The sequence below is a fragment of the Palaemon carinicauda genome, chromosome 23, assembly GCF_036898095.1.
Source record: "Palaemon carinicauda isolate YSFRI2023 chromosome 23, ASM3689809v2, whole genome shotgun sequence".
Classification (NCBI taxonomy): Eukaryota; Metazoa; Arthropoda; class Malacostraca; order Decapoda; family Palaemonidae; genus Palaemon; species Palaemon carinicauda.
In genome coordinates this window covers 67,979,759-67,998,290 of record NC_090747.1, presented here as the reverse complement: position 1 = coordinate 67,998,290, position 18,532 = coordinate 67,979,759, and the positions used below count along the sequence as shown (strand labels likewise).

The 18,532-nt window shown below is 36.8% G+C and overlaps 1 long non-coding RNA gene across 3 annotated transcripts in view; it reads left to right on the top strand.

The window, feature by feature from the left end:
* The window catches only part of LOC137617152 (uncharacterized), a 43,137-nt gene extending 25,345 nt beyond the window's left edge, over positions 1-17,792 (top strand). The window contains exons 3-4 of one of the 3 annotated variants that reach the window (XR_011039577.1): positions 10,692-10,782; positions 16,921-17,792. This is a non-coding gene — a long non-coding RNA (uncharacterized lncRNA). Of the gene's footprint in view, positions 1-10,691; positions 10,806-16,920 lie in introns of all 3 variants that reach the window. The other 2 variants (XR_011039578.1, XR_011039576.1) reach the window with 2 other exon arrangements.
* The last annotated feature ends 740 nt before the right edge of the window (positions 17,793-18,532 follow it).

Genomic DNA, 18,532 nt, shown 5'->3' with positions numbered 1-18,532 from the left:
TGGGCAAAGGAGAAGAATGTAATCCTTCTAACAAGGTTTATTCAAGGGGGGAAGAATGTATGGCAGACAGCATCAGTTGGAGAATGGACACTCCATCGAGAAGTCTGCAAGAATCTGTGGCGACTTTGGTGTCGTCCTGTATAGACCTATTCGCGTCTTCGCAGACAAAGGGACTAGAATCTTTCTGCTCTCCAGTGCCAGATTTCGAAGCAGTTCACATAGACGCTTTCCTGTTAGTCTGGTCCAATCTGGAAGTGTACGTTTTTCCACCGTTCAATGTCCTTTACAAGGTGATACAAAGTTTGTGTCACATGAAGAGACCAGGTGACTCTAGTGGCCTTCTTTTGGTCCTCAAGAGGATGGTTCACAGAGATACTGGAATGGATGATGGACTCTCCTAGAAGCCTTCCATCAAGAGTAGATTTACTCAGACTACCTCTCCTGGAAAGGTACCTTTCAAGTCTCCAAGCTCTTCATCTAACTACCTTCAGTATATCGAAAACTCACAGGAGCTAGAGATTTTTCGAAGGAGGCAGCTAGGGCTTTTACAAGGCAATAAGGACTTCTACCATCAGGATTTATCAATCTAAGTGGGATGTTTTAGAGAATGGTGCAGAGTCAACTCTGTTTTCTCTTCCAGTATCTTTACAGCTCAGATTGCTGACTTACTGTTGTACCTTCAAAGGAAGCTCATTTGTTCATCCTCTTCCATCAAGGAATACAGGAGTGTGTCAGCGACTGTAGTCATGCACAGTATCTTGGACTTTTTGAATGATAAAGTTCTACAGGTACTTCTCAAATCGTTTGAAACATCGAAACAACCAGGATTCACTAGCTTCGATTCTGGATATAGTCCTGAAGTTCCTTGTGAGTGACAGGCTTGAGCTATTGCATTCTTCTTCATTTAAGGACCTCACGATGAAAACTTTTTTTTTTTTTATTAGTCTTGTGACAGTTAAAAGAGTTAGTGAATTCATGCGTTTAGTAAAAACGTTGGCTTTCGAGATAACGAAGCTATCTGCTCATTGCAGTTAGGCTTCCTCGCCAAGAATGACCACTCTTCTCAACCTTGACCCAAGGCTTTTGAGTTTCCAAATCTTTCGGAGGTGGTTGGCAAGGAGTTGGAGAGAGTCCTGTGTCCAGTAAGAGCCCTGAAGTTCTATCTGGGCAGAATGTAAGAGTTGCGAGGTAAGTCGAAAGCTCTTTAGTGCTCGAGCAAGAAGCCCTCGTTACAGATGTCAAGAATGTCCTTTCATTCTTCATCAGACCCTTATAAGAGAGGCTCATACGCATTACAGTGAGACTGGCCTCAAGTTTTTAAATGTCAAGACGCATGAAGTTAGTGCTGTAACAACTTAGGTGGCCTTCAAGCAGAATAGATTGTGGCAGAGCATTATGGACCCAACCTTTTGGAGGTGTAAATCTGTGTTCACTTCACACTATTTGAAACGTGGCCAGACTTTGAGGACTGCTATACTCTGGGACCATTCATAACAGCAAGTGCAGTAGTGGGGGAAGGATCCACCACTACGTTCCCATAATCCTAATACCTTTTTCTTCTCTTGGAACTTTTATATTTTTATGGTTGTTTGTGGAGGTTGCGACAGTCTCCCACAATCATTGATTTTAGTTAGGTGGTCAATTTGTTCCTTGAGAATGCCCAGAACAAGGGTATTGAAAGAGGTCCTGTCACATAGAGGTTTTAAGACCGGTTTGACAGCTCCTAGAGGTCTTCAGCCCCCTGGGTGGATCACTGGATCTCATAAGGAAAGCGGACATAATGAAAGAATTCATTGAAGTCAGCTTCCTTATCAGGTACGAACCCTCAAGTTTGTTTATTAACTCTTAAGTAAAAAATTCCAACTATATTGGCTGTTTCTAACCCTCCGCCAAAGGTGTTAATCAGCTATATATATAACTACCAGGTAAGTCTTATGTTTAAAAATTTTATTTTCATTATAAAATAAATTTTTGAACATACTTAACTGGTAGTTATATATACAGTGGAACCTCTACATACGATTATCCCAACATACGAATTTTCCAACATACGAAGTAAAATTCGACCAAATTTCTGTCTCAACATACGAAGTGTTGCTCCAACATACGACGTAAACAATACGCTTACCCGTGGAATTTTCTCGAAAGCGTGCAGCATAGTTTGTTGTTGACGCCGCTAGACGGCAGCACATCAGAGGGACGCCAAGCGAGCGTCGCCTTGATCAGTCCTCTCATCGCGTGCGCATCGTGTGGTTGTCCTCTATTTGCTCAGTTTTAATAGTTTTTTATCTTGCCTTTTCATGTGTTGTTTTCTGTGTTCCGTAATCATGGGTTCTAAAAAGCTTAGTTTCGGTTCAGGAAGTAATAGCAGTGGTGAGAAAAAGAGGAAGTCTATGCTTTCATTAGAATTAAAGCAGGAAATCATAGAAAAGCATGAGTGAGGTGTACGTGTTAGCAATCTGGCTAAACAATATGGCCGGAATATGTCTACGATCTCGACGATCATAAAACAGAAGTCAGCCATTAAATCAGTGAAACCTTCGAAGGGGATCACGATTACTTCTAAACGTCGTAGCCCTACCCTTGAAGAGATGGAACGACTTTTGTTAATATGGATCAAAGACAAGGAGATTGTTGGCGATACGATCACAGAAACGATCATTTGTGAGAAGGCCAGCGCTATCTACAGTGACTTGAAGGTAGTGCGCTCTCGGGGTGACGCGGGGGAGAGTTCAGCCGATCCTACGACGGAGGAATTTAAGGCGTCTCTAGGTTGGTTCGAGAAATTTAGGAAACGGACCGGGATTCATTAGTTGTTTGTCATGGAGAAGCTTCGAGTTCGGACACTAAGGCTGCTAAAGACTTTGTTAAAAAGTTCGAAAGCATCGTGGCGGAGGAAGGTTACGTAGAGCAGCAGGTTTTCAACTGTGATGAAACCGGTCTGTTTTGGAAAAAGATGCCTAGTTGAACGTACATTACCGCTGAAGAGAAAAAAATGCCTGGACATAAGCCAATGAAGGATCGGTTGACTCTTGCGCTTTGTGCCAACGCCAGCGGGGACTGCAAAATTAAGCCTTGTTAGTTTACCATTCCGAAAACCCTAGGGCATTTAAAGAACATAGAATTAATAAAGATCTGCTACATGTTCTATGGCGTTCTAATTCTAAGGCTTGGGTTACTAGGCATATCTTTGTGGAATGGGTAAACATAGTTTTCGGCCCTGCTGTCAAGAAGTATCTTCAGGAGAGGAATTTGCCTTTGAAGTGCTTGCTTTGTGTGGACAATGCACCCGCTCACCCCCCCGGACTCGAAGATGATATCATCGACGAATACAAATTCATCAAGGTTTTGTATCTTCCACCGAATACCACCCTTATCGTCCAGCCCATGGACCAGCAAGTCATCTCTAATTTTAAGAAGCTGTACACCAAGCACTTATTTAAGCAGTGCTTTAATGTCACGCAAAGCACCAACTTAACTTTGCGTAAATTTTGGAAGAGCCACTTCAATATCGTGCACTGCTTAAAGATCATCGATCAGGCTTGGGAGGGAGTAACTCGTCGGACCCTGAATTCTGCTTGGAAGAAGCTTTGGCCTGATGCTGTTGCTCCCAGAGATTTCGAAGGTTTTGGCCCCGAGAATGAACCTGTGCTTGCCGCCGAGGAAGACGTCGAAGAGATTGTATCCCTTGGCAAGTCCATGGGTCTGGAGGTGGGTGAAGATGACATCACCGAACTCGTCGATGAGCATCACGAAGAGCTCACCACCGAGGAACTCAAGGAGCTGCAAGCCATGCAGCATGATGAGTTCCAAGGGCAGTTGAGTGAGTCGGAGGAGATCGAGGAGGTAGGCGAAATCTTAGGTACGGCGGAAATAAAACAGATGTTGGCTTATCATCAACACGTTGATTTCATCGACAAGCATCACCCACAGAAACTTCAGGTTTGCCGTGTTGTTGCGCAGTTCGATGATGTTTGCTTAACGCATTTTAGAAAAATCCTCAAAAGCCGTACAAAGCAACTTTCACTTGATAGTTTCTTAAAAAATCTTTAAAACGGTCTAGTGATCATGATGAAAAGAAAGAAAGTGAAGCAAAGAAAAGGAAGACCGAATCGAGTGAAAGTGATGATAATTAGAAATAAGAAAAGAAAAAATGTAAAAAAAAAAATGAAAAATTATAATGAAAAAAAAATATAAGCTAAGTTAAGTTAAAGTTCACGTAGTAGTGTAAGTTATCGTACACGTTATCGTACAAAGTCACCGTCCCTACCTCCTCGCTGATCTTCCGTCTCCTCCTGCGTAGAAGTCCCTACACCTGCGCTGGCCTGTCGCTAAGGTAAAGTGTTACATTACAACCCGTTTTTTATTTATTATTTCATTATTATTTTTTTTTTGGTTTGTAATATGTATTTATTATACAGTTATTGTATTAATGTCACGTGTAATTATGTGTAGCCATTTATTAAGGATTTATTATGGGTTTTTAGGCTGAGGAACGAATTAAATCAATTACCATGTATTCTTATGGGAATATTTGCTCCAACATACGATCGTTTTAACATACAAAGTAGTTTCTGGAACGAATTAAGATCGTATGTAGAGGTATCACTGTAATTAAATTCCCACCCTCCTCCCCTCTAGAGACTAGAGGCATGGAAGATATGAGGGAACAGCGGATGGTTCTGAGGGACCTCACTAGGGCGCACTGTTAGTACACCTGGCTATCCAATCGGCGATTGGCGTGAGTTTTGAATTTTCTCCCGTGACATCAGAGACGTAAGCTATATATATAACTACCAGGTAAGTATGTTAAAAAATTTATTTTATGATGAAAATATTTTTTTCTTACTTTGTTTTGTATTTTCTAAATTTAATTTTCTTCATCACTGCCACTTTTCTTTCCTTTTGGATTACTTTGAGCTTCCTCTTGGCCTATTAGTATCGAAGGCCTCTTTGATAAGTATGTAAGGAAGCTTATTTCTGCCTGCTTCTTAAAACGTTCCTAAGAGGACTCTGTCAAACGTCATTTCAAGCGAACGACATGTGACAATTTTTTCTGGGTCTCATTTCTATAAAAGCTGCTATTTTATGGTAGCAAGCTAGAGCCTCCTTAATTTCAGCTGTGATCATAGGGTCATCCTCCTCATTGGTACTAGAGAACTGTTCCTGAACTTTTAGTTGCATGGCCTCTAACTCCTTCCGGTCATCCGTCGCAAGTTCCTCTTGGTACTCATCGATAAGCTCATTAATGTCGTCCCCATCGACTTCCAGACCCATGAATGTCCAGAGTGTAACGATCTCGGCAACCTCGGATTGAACAACCTGTTTAGGATCGTCAACTTCTTCGACATCAGCTTCAGCTTCATCTTGACTTACATGGCAGCCCTCGAAATCTTGTGTGGAGACGGCATCAGGCCACAGCTTCTTCGAAGCTAAGTTCAAGGTGCGTCTCAATATCCCGCCAATCCGTATTGATGATTTTAAGGCATATCTCAACATCGAAATGTTCCTTCCAAAATTCACGATGGGTCATGTTTGTGGTCTCAGTGATTTCAAAATGTCTCGAAGAGATATTTCGTGTAGAGTTTCTTAAAGTCCAAAATCACTTGCTGGTCCATGGGCTGAAGGAAAGGGGTGATGTTAGGTGGAAGATAGAGAACCTTGATGAAGGAATACTGTACTCTGCTAGAATATCTTCTTCTAGGCCAGGAAGGTGAGAAGGGGTATTGTCCAACACTAGCAGGCATTTCATGGTAAGGCGATTCTCTTCCAAATATTTCTTTGCTGTCGGGCTGAAACAAAGGTTTACCCACTTGTTGAACCAGGTTCTTGTTACCCAGGCTTCTCCTTAGTCACTTTGTGTACCTTGAAGGCTCAATGAGTCTCGGAGTGATACACCAGCAGGGGTTTCACCTTACAATCCCCACTGGCGTTTACACAGTGCAAGGGTAATCCCGTATTCCATAGGTTTATGCCCTGGTAGCCTCTTTTCTTTTACCGTGATGTACATCTGACAAAGCATTTTCTTCCAGAAAAGCCCAGTTTCATCGCAGTTGAAGACTTGATGGGGACTGTAGCCTTTCTAAACAGTCAATGCATCGAACGTCTTAACAAAGGCTTCGGCCGTTTTTGTGTCTGCGCTTGCAGCCTCCCCATGATGCACCACCGAATGAACTCCAGACAGTCTTTTAAATTTTTCAAACCACCCTGCAGAAGCCTTGAACTCTCGGGGTGCCTGCTTCGATGTCCCTTCTGCATTGTCTTCAGCCTGCGCATGCACAAGATCATCAAAAATGTTGATGGCCTTCTGGCAGATTATTGTCTTAATTATCGTGTCTCGAGCGATTTCTGTGTCCGTAATCCAAACAAGTAGCAGTCTCTCCATCTCATCGTAGATGTGGCACCTCTTGCTGGAGAAAAGAGAAGCCCTTAGAAGGTATTGCTGCTTTGATGGCTTCCTTCTGTTTTAGGATTGTTCCTATTGTAGACTGTTTTCGGCTATACAGTATTCCATAGTGATCACATTTAACCACATGCCAGCTTCTTCTTTGTTATTTCCATCTTACATCTTTATAGAAAATATCTTCTTTCCCTGCTCATCAGCAACTTTCCTAGGACCCATGGCTAATAAAGTAACATATTACAACGATACAGTACAGTAGTCATGATAGCAATATCACAAAGTTAATGCGTACAATATCGCTGCCGAAATGAAATGGAAAAGGAACAACAATGCATAGATGCATAATGGGATACAGTACTGTAGATAATGACCAATAGGAGAGCAGGATCTTATGGTGGTAGCTAGCATCTGAGTAGGAAGATAACCAATGTGAGTCGGTAAAGTCTTCATCTCTTTTCGCAGCGTGAAAATTACGAAAGCAGAAGAACTCGTATTTAGAGGTATCACTATATGCGATTTTCCATTTAAGCGGGGCCGTGGAATGACCCTATTATACATTTCCATGTTTGTTTGTTTTACAGCTGATTACTCAATAAAATGTAAAAATTTTTATATTCTATTGTATTGCACTTTAAACAATCAAAGTATTCTTTCCATTCATTGTGAAGTGATAATTGAAAGAATTTTCAGAAATCTGTTTTACAGTACATCCTTTTACTCTAAATAATGGTAAACTGATTTTGTGTGTAAAAAGAATATATATTGAAGTGATATTCCGTAATAATTTCATGATAAATAGCTGTTGAGAGAGAGAGAGAGAGAGAGAGAGAGAGAGAGAGAGAGAGAGAGAGAGAGAGAGAGAGAGAGAGAGAGAGAGAGTGTGTGTGTGTGTGTGTGTGTGTGAGTTCGTTCTTTAGACATTTGTTCTTCTGCCATTCCAACTTCTGTGTGATTGACACTGTGAACTGGATCATTCCTCTTTTGGGTATTTCAGGGCTATGAAATAGGGAATGAGCTTTAAGAACTTGAAAAAATACTGCATAGAATGTCAGTAAATGGAAATAATGACTGTAAAGCTTACTTTTACTCATAAAAACAATGAACAATCCTAATATAATATATATTACTGAATTTTGTATGTCTAAAACATGAAAATAGTATATTGTAGGAATGATAGCTAAGAAAATAAGAAAAAAATCACATTGTGTATCATCGTGTTTACAGATGTCAATTACAAGTGTGATCAGTGTTATGATATTAAAATTGAAAATTTATGAAAAATAAGGGATTAATTATATGGATTGAGATATTTTTAGGTATAGTATGGAGATAATTTGGAGTGATTTTAGATAAGGGTATGGTGGAATTCAACCAAGCAAAGCTTTCAACAACTTGCATGAGTGGTGTTTTGGTGCATTGTGCGCAAGTCAAGAAGGGGAGAACCGTGGATGGTTGAAGGACGACACACTATGTCACCCTTTATAGAATGCTTTCTGTGGGATTTGAACATGTATAGCAACAAAGAAACACACTAAAATAGCCCCTACATAATCATGAATAAAGACTAGAATTTCGAGTGTTTCAGTTGGTGGTGGGGTGCGATGTGAGGACCCCTATGTCTCTAAGAACGGGATTGTCGGGAAGGTTTGATTAATGCTTCAGGTAGGAAGTGTGACCACTGGCTAGAGAGTGTGGTATTATTCCATGTGGTATCATAAAAACACTGAAAATAGCCCTAACACAATCATGAATAAAGGCTAGAAACTTTTAAGATTTTGTGGTTAGGTGAAGAAGGAGGGTGGGGGGGGTTGATATCAGGGAGGGTAAGAGCTTTTTTAGTGAAATTTCCTAAGTGTGATATATGACCATGTGCAGTATTCTTGTTGGATATACGAGTGATTTTAACTTCCATGTGGTTTATATTTGTAAATGATGGATCTTGGACGTCATCGTGTTTAGTACCACACTTGTTTTGAAGTCGGGCTACATCATCATAGCGAAGGGGTCAAAAAGTGTCGATTGAATACGACAAAATACATTTATACTCTGCATAAAGCCCTTTTCTATTGTAACCTGATACACATCATTCAATTTCGATGGTTGACCACTAGTTTTAACGGACAAAATTATTGCATTCTGAAAAATCATTGATTTTTTTTTAAAGTTAATTGTGCTTTATCAAAGTATTTTTGTACTTCTCTCTTTAATTTGGGTGTTTTAAAAATCAACAATTACTAACTTTTTTCCACTTTTGTCTGTGATCTGCTGATCTTGAACCTATACACAGATAGTTTTTGGATGGATTAATCTTATACTACAGGTATGAGGTAAATTGATCAGAATGTCATAATTCTTTACCTCCTTATCTAAAGGTAGTCGTAAATGTTATAAAGTTTCACTTAGCAGTCGCTCCAGGCTGTAGTGAGATTTGCTGCAAGTGGGCATTGCATAGGGGTTCCTCTTGAAAAATTCGGAATGTAATGCGAAGGCCTTATTGTGGAAAGAATTGGGAAAGAGATGTTGTGTTCATAGCCTGGAAGAAAGATCAAGAACTCAAAGATGCTTGGAAAAAGTCTTAGGTTGGAAAGTATAAGACAAATACTTGTAAGAGGGACCAGGAAATCATAGACGTAAGAAATTTGATAAGATCTATGCCAGATAAAGCTCAGGTAAACTGAGTACAGGACAGAAAGGACTGGAGAAGATGCTGATGTAAGCACAATAAAGATAAGATCAGATCAGATCAGATCTACAGTAGTATGGTTTGGTGAAGAATGTCACTGAAATTTATAACTCGCACATGGGAATTTTTATATTATGGTGCTAATCGAATTTTGACCTTTATTGACCACTATTCGTTATCTGGGGAGACCTAAAAAGATCCATTTTACATTTAAAGCATACCTTTATACCTTCTACACCTCTTGGCTCCAATGTAAGATACTAACACGCTTCTTTTATTTTTGGTATTTTTCTTGACTTATTAATTAGTATGGCATCTGTATTATCATTCATATGAGGTGCATTCTCCTCTTCTATGCTGTTTAATCTTTTAATGTTGATAAGCTCAAGAAAGCAGAACTTTGACCCGTAAATAGTTATCCGTGCCGCGGCACCGGTAAAGACAGAAACTTTGCCATTTCCCCAAATCCAACCTAGAATGAGTTTGTACTCAAGGGATCACAGGTCCCCCTTGAATTGATGTAGGTTTCCATGTTCTCACTCATTCAAGGTTTAAGTGTATCTGAAGTGCACAAGTATAGTTATCCCTTTAATCACTGAAGAACATTTTGATTTAAACTTTTCTTATTTCAGTAGGCAGGAAAAATTCAGTAGGCAGGAAAAATTTTAAAGTTTCTATTTCTTGCTGTGCATGAAGTATAATGATAGGCTCGTTAGGAATGTTGGCCAAAAAAATAAAATTCTGGTTAAAAGTCAGTCTTTATATAGTTTTCTATTTTTAGGCAGTTTAAGATGATTTGGCTTATTCGGGAAACAGTGATTTTTCATATTTCAACTTGGGTCATTCTAACTTTTGTAATTTCTTTATGGAAAAGTACTACAAAATGTTTATATTATTTTCTTTTTGTGGCATACAAAGGTTTATGCAACAAATAGGATGGGAAAGTTTTAGCAAGTTTTTATCATTTGTTTTTCTTGAAAAGGAAATTAGAAGTTCTTTACTTTTGACATTGTCTGACTTGGTAGTGTGTGACTGATTTTTCAGGAAAGTAATAGAGATAATGGGTTGAAGGAGCAGTAGAGATTTTATATTACAGCTTTAGCAATATGGGTTTGTGTTGTCTTGTTTTGTCACCTTAGTGGGTAATCAACGAAACTTTCAACTGTTAACTTACTGGTGTTGCTCTCATCATACAGGTTTTGGGAACATTCATTGTTAGGGAGATTTTATGGTCTTTGCCTTCCTGGAATTCTGAGTTTAGCTAAGAATTGTTTATGTATAAAGGTGGTGATGTGAGGATCAAAAAGAAAGTGTAGATAAAAGTGTTAACCAGCTTAGCTTGTTACAGTCGTCTCACTATTTTCTTTAACGAACCGGTAGTTGTAGTTTATGTTCCTCAGGATTTTTCTTGAGTTTTTTCTTTGGTACAGATAATTTAAGAGTTGCTGCTCTCATTATCTGTTATTTGAGCAATATTTCCTTTGAAGATTACAGTATAACATTTTATTGTAATGGTGTAAATAAGTTATTAGTTTTGCGTAATGGCCAATTCGTTCTCTTATCTGAAGTAGTTGACTTGCTAAGTAATGATTTTTGTTTCCCTAGGTCGGGCGATCCACGGGAAGTCATTGGATACCATGATTTGGATGCACCTGATGATACAGATCTCTTTTAACGTAGACGACATCGGCCAATTGTACGCACCATTCCAATTTCAAGGTCTTAGTTCAGCCATTTTATGTTACATCTCTTGGTAATGACTTGCTAAATTTTTTAGATTAGAAGGGTCACACCCCAGACATTATATGCAACTGTATGTATACTGTAAATTTTGTTTTATATTTTTCACTCTAAAGTTTGTGTCTATGACATTTACAGCAGCTAATTTTTTATTTTCCATTAAATCACTCTTGAATATGCAAGCCACTAGTAAGAATTAATTGTTTTTTATGAATACGCTAACTGTCAAGACATTCAGAAGTTTGAAAAAGGAAAAACTAGTAGATTTTATGTAGTTGTGTGCTTGCTTTGAAGAAAGTTAGGAATTGTGTAAGTTGTAAATTTTATTGAATAGTTTTCATTTTGAAGTAAGGCTGGACTAGTATTAAAAAGGTTCAGGATGGCTAGGTGCTATAGGTTTTCATAAGAAAGAAGAAATCGAAACATGTTTTTTTTAGATTTTCACAAAAAAAAGAGGAAAGACGCTTATTTAGTTTCATCCATTGTTTAGGTTGCAAATGGACAGTCTGACCACTATCCATTCTTCCAAAATGAATTCTCATAATGTCCAGTTGTTAAAGAGTATCATTTGTCATTGTTATGCTTTGAAACACGTATGAAAGATTCAACATAATTTTATAAATAAAGATGGGAAAAGATAATTTTGTGTTGAATCCCTTCCCATGTCACCAGCGAAAAGAGTTACTATACCAGTGAAACAGAAGAATAACTGATGCATCATAATTTCTGAAGAAACTTTGTGCATCATATTTTCTGAGACTTTCTGTCCATTACCCTCGCTGTGTCGGTAGTATTCCCTTATCCCAAGTAATTTGCAAGCAGATAAAAAGTTCCTCTTGAATAGTTAGAAGAGTTTTATTTTTAATGAGACAAGGAGACAGAAATACTTGTCTATTGTTCTAGAGTGACACGTTATTTGTATGCATTGCCATTTTGTTTTAACATGAATGAGCAGTGATATAAGAAGGCGTAAAACTACTATTGAAGTAAGAAAAAGTGGGTTGTAAGATATTGAACCTATTTCAGTACAGTATAATAACTAGAAGAAGGCTATTAGAAGCATATAAACTTAAACATGAAATGTATTCATTTTACATAAGGTAATCAGTTATTTGAAAATAAAAATTCATTAACTAATGCCGAGTTTTAAAAGATATTAAATGAAATTTTCTAGGGCAGGTATAAGTTTCATAGAAATAAGGTATATTTGTTTTCCTTATCCTGTCAACTTGCTTCTGCAAAGGTTTGCACCATCATTCAGATTTAACACATGCTTCAAAAAATTTACCCAAGTTCGGAAGAGAAAATATTCTTGGGAGATTCTGTCTGATAGTTTAAAAGCTTTGATGTTATATCTCAATTATGAAAATGTTAATTAATCAAAAAAAGAACAAAGGCTGCTTTGGTTTGACGGGAGATGAAAATTATGATTGTTACAGTATTAGAATATTTAATCAGAGCATTTCTTGAAACATTGCTTGAACAACACCGCAAACATTTCAAATTTTTCACACAGAGTTGAGTTTGTACATCAGTACTTTGCATTGCCTTTACAAAAAGAAATGAAAATTCTTTACAATGTTTAAACAAGTTTTTCTCAAATGATTGATGTTTGAGATCTATTGTCGTTACACTTGCAATGGAACTGTTAAAATCCTGTGTGAATGATAATAGTGAGAAAAATTATTAAAAAGGATAGATGCATTGTATATTGTTAAGTAAGGGTTTATACAATTGGAATCATTACGGCAAAGTCTAAAAGTTGATGTAGATCTTGGAGATTCCCATGAGTAGTTTAAAAAGTTACACAGACTAAAATTTGCCTGTAGAACTTGCAGGTGGAAACTGCCTAGAAAAACTTTGAAATGAAAGAGAAATAGACTGAAATATCTTAGGAAACATTTGATTCTGTTGAAGTTCAGGCATTTGAAGAAATAAAGAAAGCAGTCTAATCTATATTTGTATACAGGGAGACATGGAAAAATAATGCTTAATATAGAGATATTTGAATAAGAGTAGATTGTCCCTAATGTCTAAGAGACTAATATCTTCCTAATTGATTAATTCTACTGTATGTAGTTTGAGAAGTTGAGGTGTTACTGTATGTGTGCTTCAAATCTCCTTTTTTTATTTTTGGAAATAGAATAGGGAAATGGGTTAAGGAGTACCTAAGGATTATGTGTTTTCATAATGTTTTCAATGTCATCATAATAGCTTATCAAGCCAAACAGCCAACCATTCAAGAATTCTTTCATTGAATTTGACTAAGCCAGAGTTGTCCAGATTATGAGATAATTGACATGATTGGTTAATATGATTGATAGTCTGGATATTTATTCCACATTTGGTGGACTGGTCAGTTTTAGGACCCTATTTGACCAGATTTGCACCTGTTCTGGCCACTCCACCTCTGGCTCGGTTGAGGGCATGCCAATCATATCTGGGAAGTAGGGCCCCACCAGCAATTTCTTTAGTGGATTCCTACACTGTGTTGGTTGGGGAGAGGGGTGTTTAGTCTCCTATCAAGAGTCTCTCTATTGGTCCATTCTATCACTCTGCACTGTTGATTGGGCTGGAAATCCCTCCACTGTGGCACAGCTCTTCCTTGTGAGGATGTAGTAGGTGTCTCGAGTCCAAAAATTGTTCGCTCTTCAATTTTGTTTTTGTATGTCTCCGGGTTTTTTTTTAGGGGGCCGGGTAAACAATTCCAGTGAGCTTATAAAGGGTTTTGGATGGAGTGGGACACAGTGTCCCTGTAATGATTGCATGCCTTGTTGAGCATAGGGTCTATTTTTTTGGCATGTGGTGAGATGCATCATGCCCAGAAAAGATTTAAAGGAATTCTAATGAACCATACTACTGTAAGATAGCTAAATCATACAGTATTGATTGGAAATAGATTTTCAGTATGTTTTCATCCTTGACTTGTATGATAGTTGATTTGCAAATATGACTTGAAATACTGTACACCATTGCAAGAAAATCTATTGCATCTGAAGAGAAGTTATCCATCCTATGACTTTTATGATAGTTGATTTGTAAATGAAGGATAACCTACTGCATCTGCAGAGAAAATAGTTCATGAAAGTGAGAAATTAAGTTAATATAATGAGTAAATGATTATTTACACCCATGTTACTAAAGTCAACGAAGACAAAGTGGATGGTGAAGAGAAAATAGTGGCCTGTCTAATATTTCTCTCTCTATATAGTTTGTGTGAGCCAATGATGTAAATGTAATGCAAAGTCTGTACTAAAAATATTAGTAATAATGATGATAACAGATAAAAATATATGATGGACAGGTGCAATGTAAATTTGGTTTGTTTTATACACATTCTTTTTACAAGGGAATTCCAGCCTTTAACTCTGTTCAGTGTATGGTCTAAAATCTGTTGTGCCAGGTTATTGTATATGACATAATTAGCCATTGATAAAAATACAGTTAGAATGCCACAGAAAGTCACAACTGTAACAGCATTGGAACCTTTCCAAAGCTGGTATTTCCAGTACCCAGAATTATTTATGGGAAGAAATCGTTTATATTTTGTCTCATGAGAACAACCCAACCTAATTTTGTCATCCAGTTGATGACAGCTTATTCCCTCAAGTAAGAGTGAATGCCATCTTCCAGCATTATTTATTCCTTTTACTCTCCCTCTAAATGTGGAACAAATTAAAATCTTCAACAATTTTTGAGAGAGCCAAGAAGTGTTACTTCTCACTCTTTTGTTAAATTTCAAAAGTAATTCATCCAAATGATCTGAATGTAAAGCAATGGTCACCTATTTTGTGTAAGTTGTGATTATGAACAGTTGGAGCGTTGGAAGAAACTGCAAATTGTAAAAACGAGTCTCCCTATAATTTCAGATCTAACTTTGTTAATGCATTATGTATATAGCCTAATTTGCTTTCAGCTGTCAATTAGGTTTAATGAATTCTCATTTATACTGGAATATATGTAGTGCTGTTTCTGCATTATATAGAATGAGGGATTTTTTTTCCTTCAAGCCTAGGATGAGCCATAATGTTTTAGAGATTATCACAGGTGGAAGGACATAGCATGTGGGCTTCAGCTGGTGGACAGTATTTGAAATACAAATGAATCCTAATTATAGTAATTATAATATAAAGTAGTTAGACATGGAAAGACAAGAAACTGACAGATATAATCTTTGGATGAAAAAAATTGAGATTTCTCTCAGCCAAGCCTTTATGAGGCAATAATCCCTTGATTGCTATCATCTTGAATAAGTGACTCATTGGTAGTCAAAATGAGACAATTATGCAAAAGCACTTCATATTATTCTGGGATGTGTTACTGCAATAGAATTTCTCTTTGTCTTTTGCGTTGTACACTTTCTGCTTGAATCTCCTCCTAGTTTTGAGTTTACACATATGATATCTCCATCGAACTCTTCACCCCTCAATTGTCTAAATCAGTAGAATTTTTTAGGACTTTAGTATACAATTAGTTCCCTGACTGAATTTCCTTCAGTATAAAACATGAAGCAAAGTTCAGAAATGTTTGGAAAACGTTCATAACTTTATCTTGTTGGGAAATGTTCTTTGGATAAATATTGTCAGGTGTGTTGGTCATTTTTATTTTATCAGCTTTCAAGCTTGACAAAATCATGAAAGGAATAATGATGATGAAGACTAATTTAGCCAGAACATCAAGTCGATCTTGTAAAGTGATAATCTGTGGTTACAGATACTGAGAGGGATGGAGCTCTGGAGGGTCGGATTGGTATACTCTTTTCTAGACAAACTTGAGAATGATTTGAAAAATAATTTTGGAAAAGTAAAAAGAGTTTATGTAATTATCATCGTAACACAACCTACATCGAGCTGCATTATTTGCAATGTCGAGAGGATTGCTTCAAGACTGGTCCTAGTCTGGGATAGCATAGTTGATAAAGTTAACACCTAACAAGATCTGCGAAGGGTTTATTTTATTAATCGTTTTTGAGTAACTAGACAAAGGACTTTTAATATCAGTATTGATGAGTTTGTTTCTAGCTACCTAATGCTAAATCTATTTTTATATATAAAATGTGTTTGATAAGATTTACAGTACTGTAGTAAAAATGCAAGAAATTATTTCAAAGTTTTTTTTATAGTGTGTTGATTTTAAAGGTATGTTTTTTAGTAAAATTCTCATCTATTTTCTGTCACAAAAATATTGATTAATCTATGAAAGTCGTTCGTTTTTTGGAGCATTAATAAATTGTATATCAAATTGATCAAGTGTAATAGTCAAATTAAATTTGTTTATATATTGAATTAATAGTCTATTGTGAACTGTGGCACCCTTTACAACAAAGTTTCTGGGTATGATTACGTTCATCTATTTCAACGAAGAGCAAAGATATTGAAGTAATCTGTCTTGAAACGAATGTACAGTAAATATGATTTATAGTATCCAATTGTCCAAGGGTTTTGTAGTACTAAAAATGTATGAATGGTTTTCAATATTCATATTTTAAAGGTTTTAGTCTACCTATTTTGAGAAATTGTGCTGCAGTGCACTGAAAAACAATTAAAAACTTTGTAAGGGTGCTTGATGCAGTTATGTGTTATTTTCTAATTTATGATTATTTGTAACGAGCAATTAATTCTGAAGTGGTTTTGCAAGTGTTTAGCAAATCGGTTACTTAGGAGTAGGCTTTGATTTGATGCAATGCATTTTTACATTACCAAGAGAATGGCAATGACTTTGTAGTTGATAACATTTCCTGTCAGTACACTGTTATTGCCTTAAGAAAATAATATTTCTTATACAGTCATGAAAAATTTATTATTAAATGTAGTACTTGTTATCAGCATTTGTTTGTTCATTGGTGTTTTAATGGGCCTTTGTAGAAATATTACTTTCTTTGTAACATAATAGCCTGTTGGACTAATAGCCACCAATAAGATTAATTTCTGCTTTACTTTTAGGAGGGTCTGTGGCATGGAATCTAGGATTATGGTTGACATCCTTATTATATTCCTTTGTGTTGCCATCCCCTCCCCCTTTTCACCTCTATTCTTAATGCAGGTTTACATGCCAGACGCAATAATATTCGTTGCTTCTATTTTTCTCTTTGCAGAGTTGGCTACAGGGACTTGGATGCTCCAAAAGAGGATTACTAATATTCTGGTCGGGCCATGGATGGTACAGTATGAAATTGTCTCGGACCAACAGGTCAGCAATTGTTGACTGTAGGTTCTCTTCAGGAATCTTAGATAGGTGATTTAGTAATTGCAATTTTCAAGCAAAGAATGAATCAGGAGGCCAAGCGAAGTAAATTTTCTCAGTATATGGTTGGTCATTTTTTGTTTGTTTTATATGATTGGGCTTGATTTGACATTGGAATATATTTTCTATTTTCATAGTATAGGATGAATGTGTGGGATTTTGTAAAGTTGTATGGGCTGCCTTCATTAGTAGTATCCTCCATTAAAAATTTGGTTGTATTCTTTACTAGTTTCTTAAAGGTTTGAACACGTAATAATTGATTTATGAGTTTGCTGCCCTAGCAGCTGTCAAACGTCTAACTTTTTCCATCTCACTGGGGATGGATGTCTACTAGCCCATGAATAATACATGTACATTGTCCTCATAGTTATTCTATTTAGTCTGTAAGTGGGTGTTCTTGCCTAGTATACTGTGTAATAATTGAAAGAAGTCTAGAAATTTACTGTATTTAATTTTCTATGACAGAAACCTAGAAATGTACTGTATTTGATTTTCTATCCTTTTCTGGCAAGAATATTGGTGATGATTTTACATTTGTAGCACTACAGTCCCCGTAACTTACTTTTGTTTTAGTTGAATTTTTAATTTTATATATACGGTAATGTAAAGAGTTTGTTTCGAGTTTAGTACAGTTTTTTTTATGAAGGCAACAGACTTTATATTATTTTATATTTTGAAAGAAATCTGTATAAGATTGAGAATAAAAGACTACCAAGGAATTTATTCATTTAGCTTTCATTTGTCCTAAATGGTTCAGTGGTCACTTTTCAGTGACTCCAAAGGACATCCGTATTTGTGTGTTGTTTAGTGTCCTAGCAACTGAACATAATGTACTGTACTGTGTTCATAGGATCATTGCTCGTACTTCCCCCTTCTATACCCACACTATAGACAAAGGAGGACTAGGCTGAGGCTGATGATTACTACTGTATAAGCCTTAAACATAGCACTAACCCATTGCTGAAACATCAAAATTCTTGTGGTCTACTGCAAGAGTACTAGGATGTGGTTGCTAGCCATACCCTGTATATTAAATACTTGGCAGCATAGACAAATTTCTGATTTTGTGCAGTATTTTATGATGTAAGGAGTTGCAGTACTTATTTGCTCGTTTTGTAAGATACAAAGGCCTAGATCTGTCATGGGCTATGTTGTACTAACTTTTGGTAAAGGAAGGTTGTACTGTAATACACTGATAAGTAGTAAATCCCTATCCTACACTTTTTGTAGCAGTAATTTTTACAAGGATTTTGTGGACATACTCTATCTATTGATAAAAATGGGCGAAGTAGACTACAGGTTATATAGTCCCAGCCTATGTTATACCTAGCAATTAATAGGTGTAAAGTTTTAGATTAACTCTGAAAAAGGTTTAAAGACCTATATTCTTTTGTAATGAAGTAGCTCTAGCCAATTTTTTTCATTTTCCATATGGGCTTAGTACTTGCAGTGTGCTATAGGCA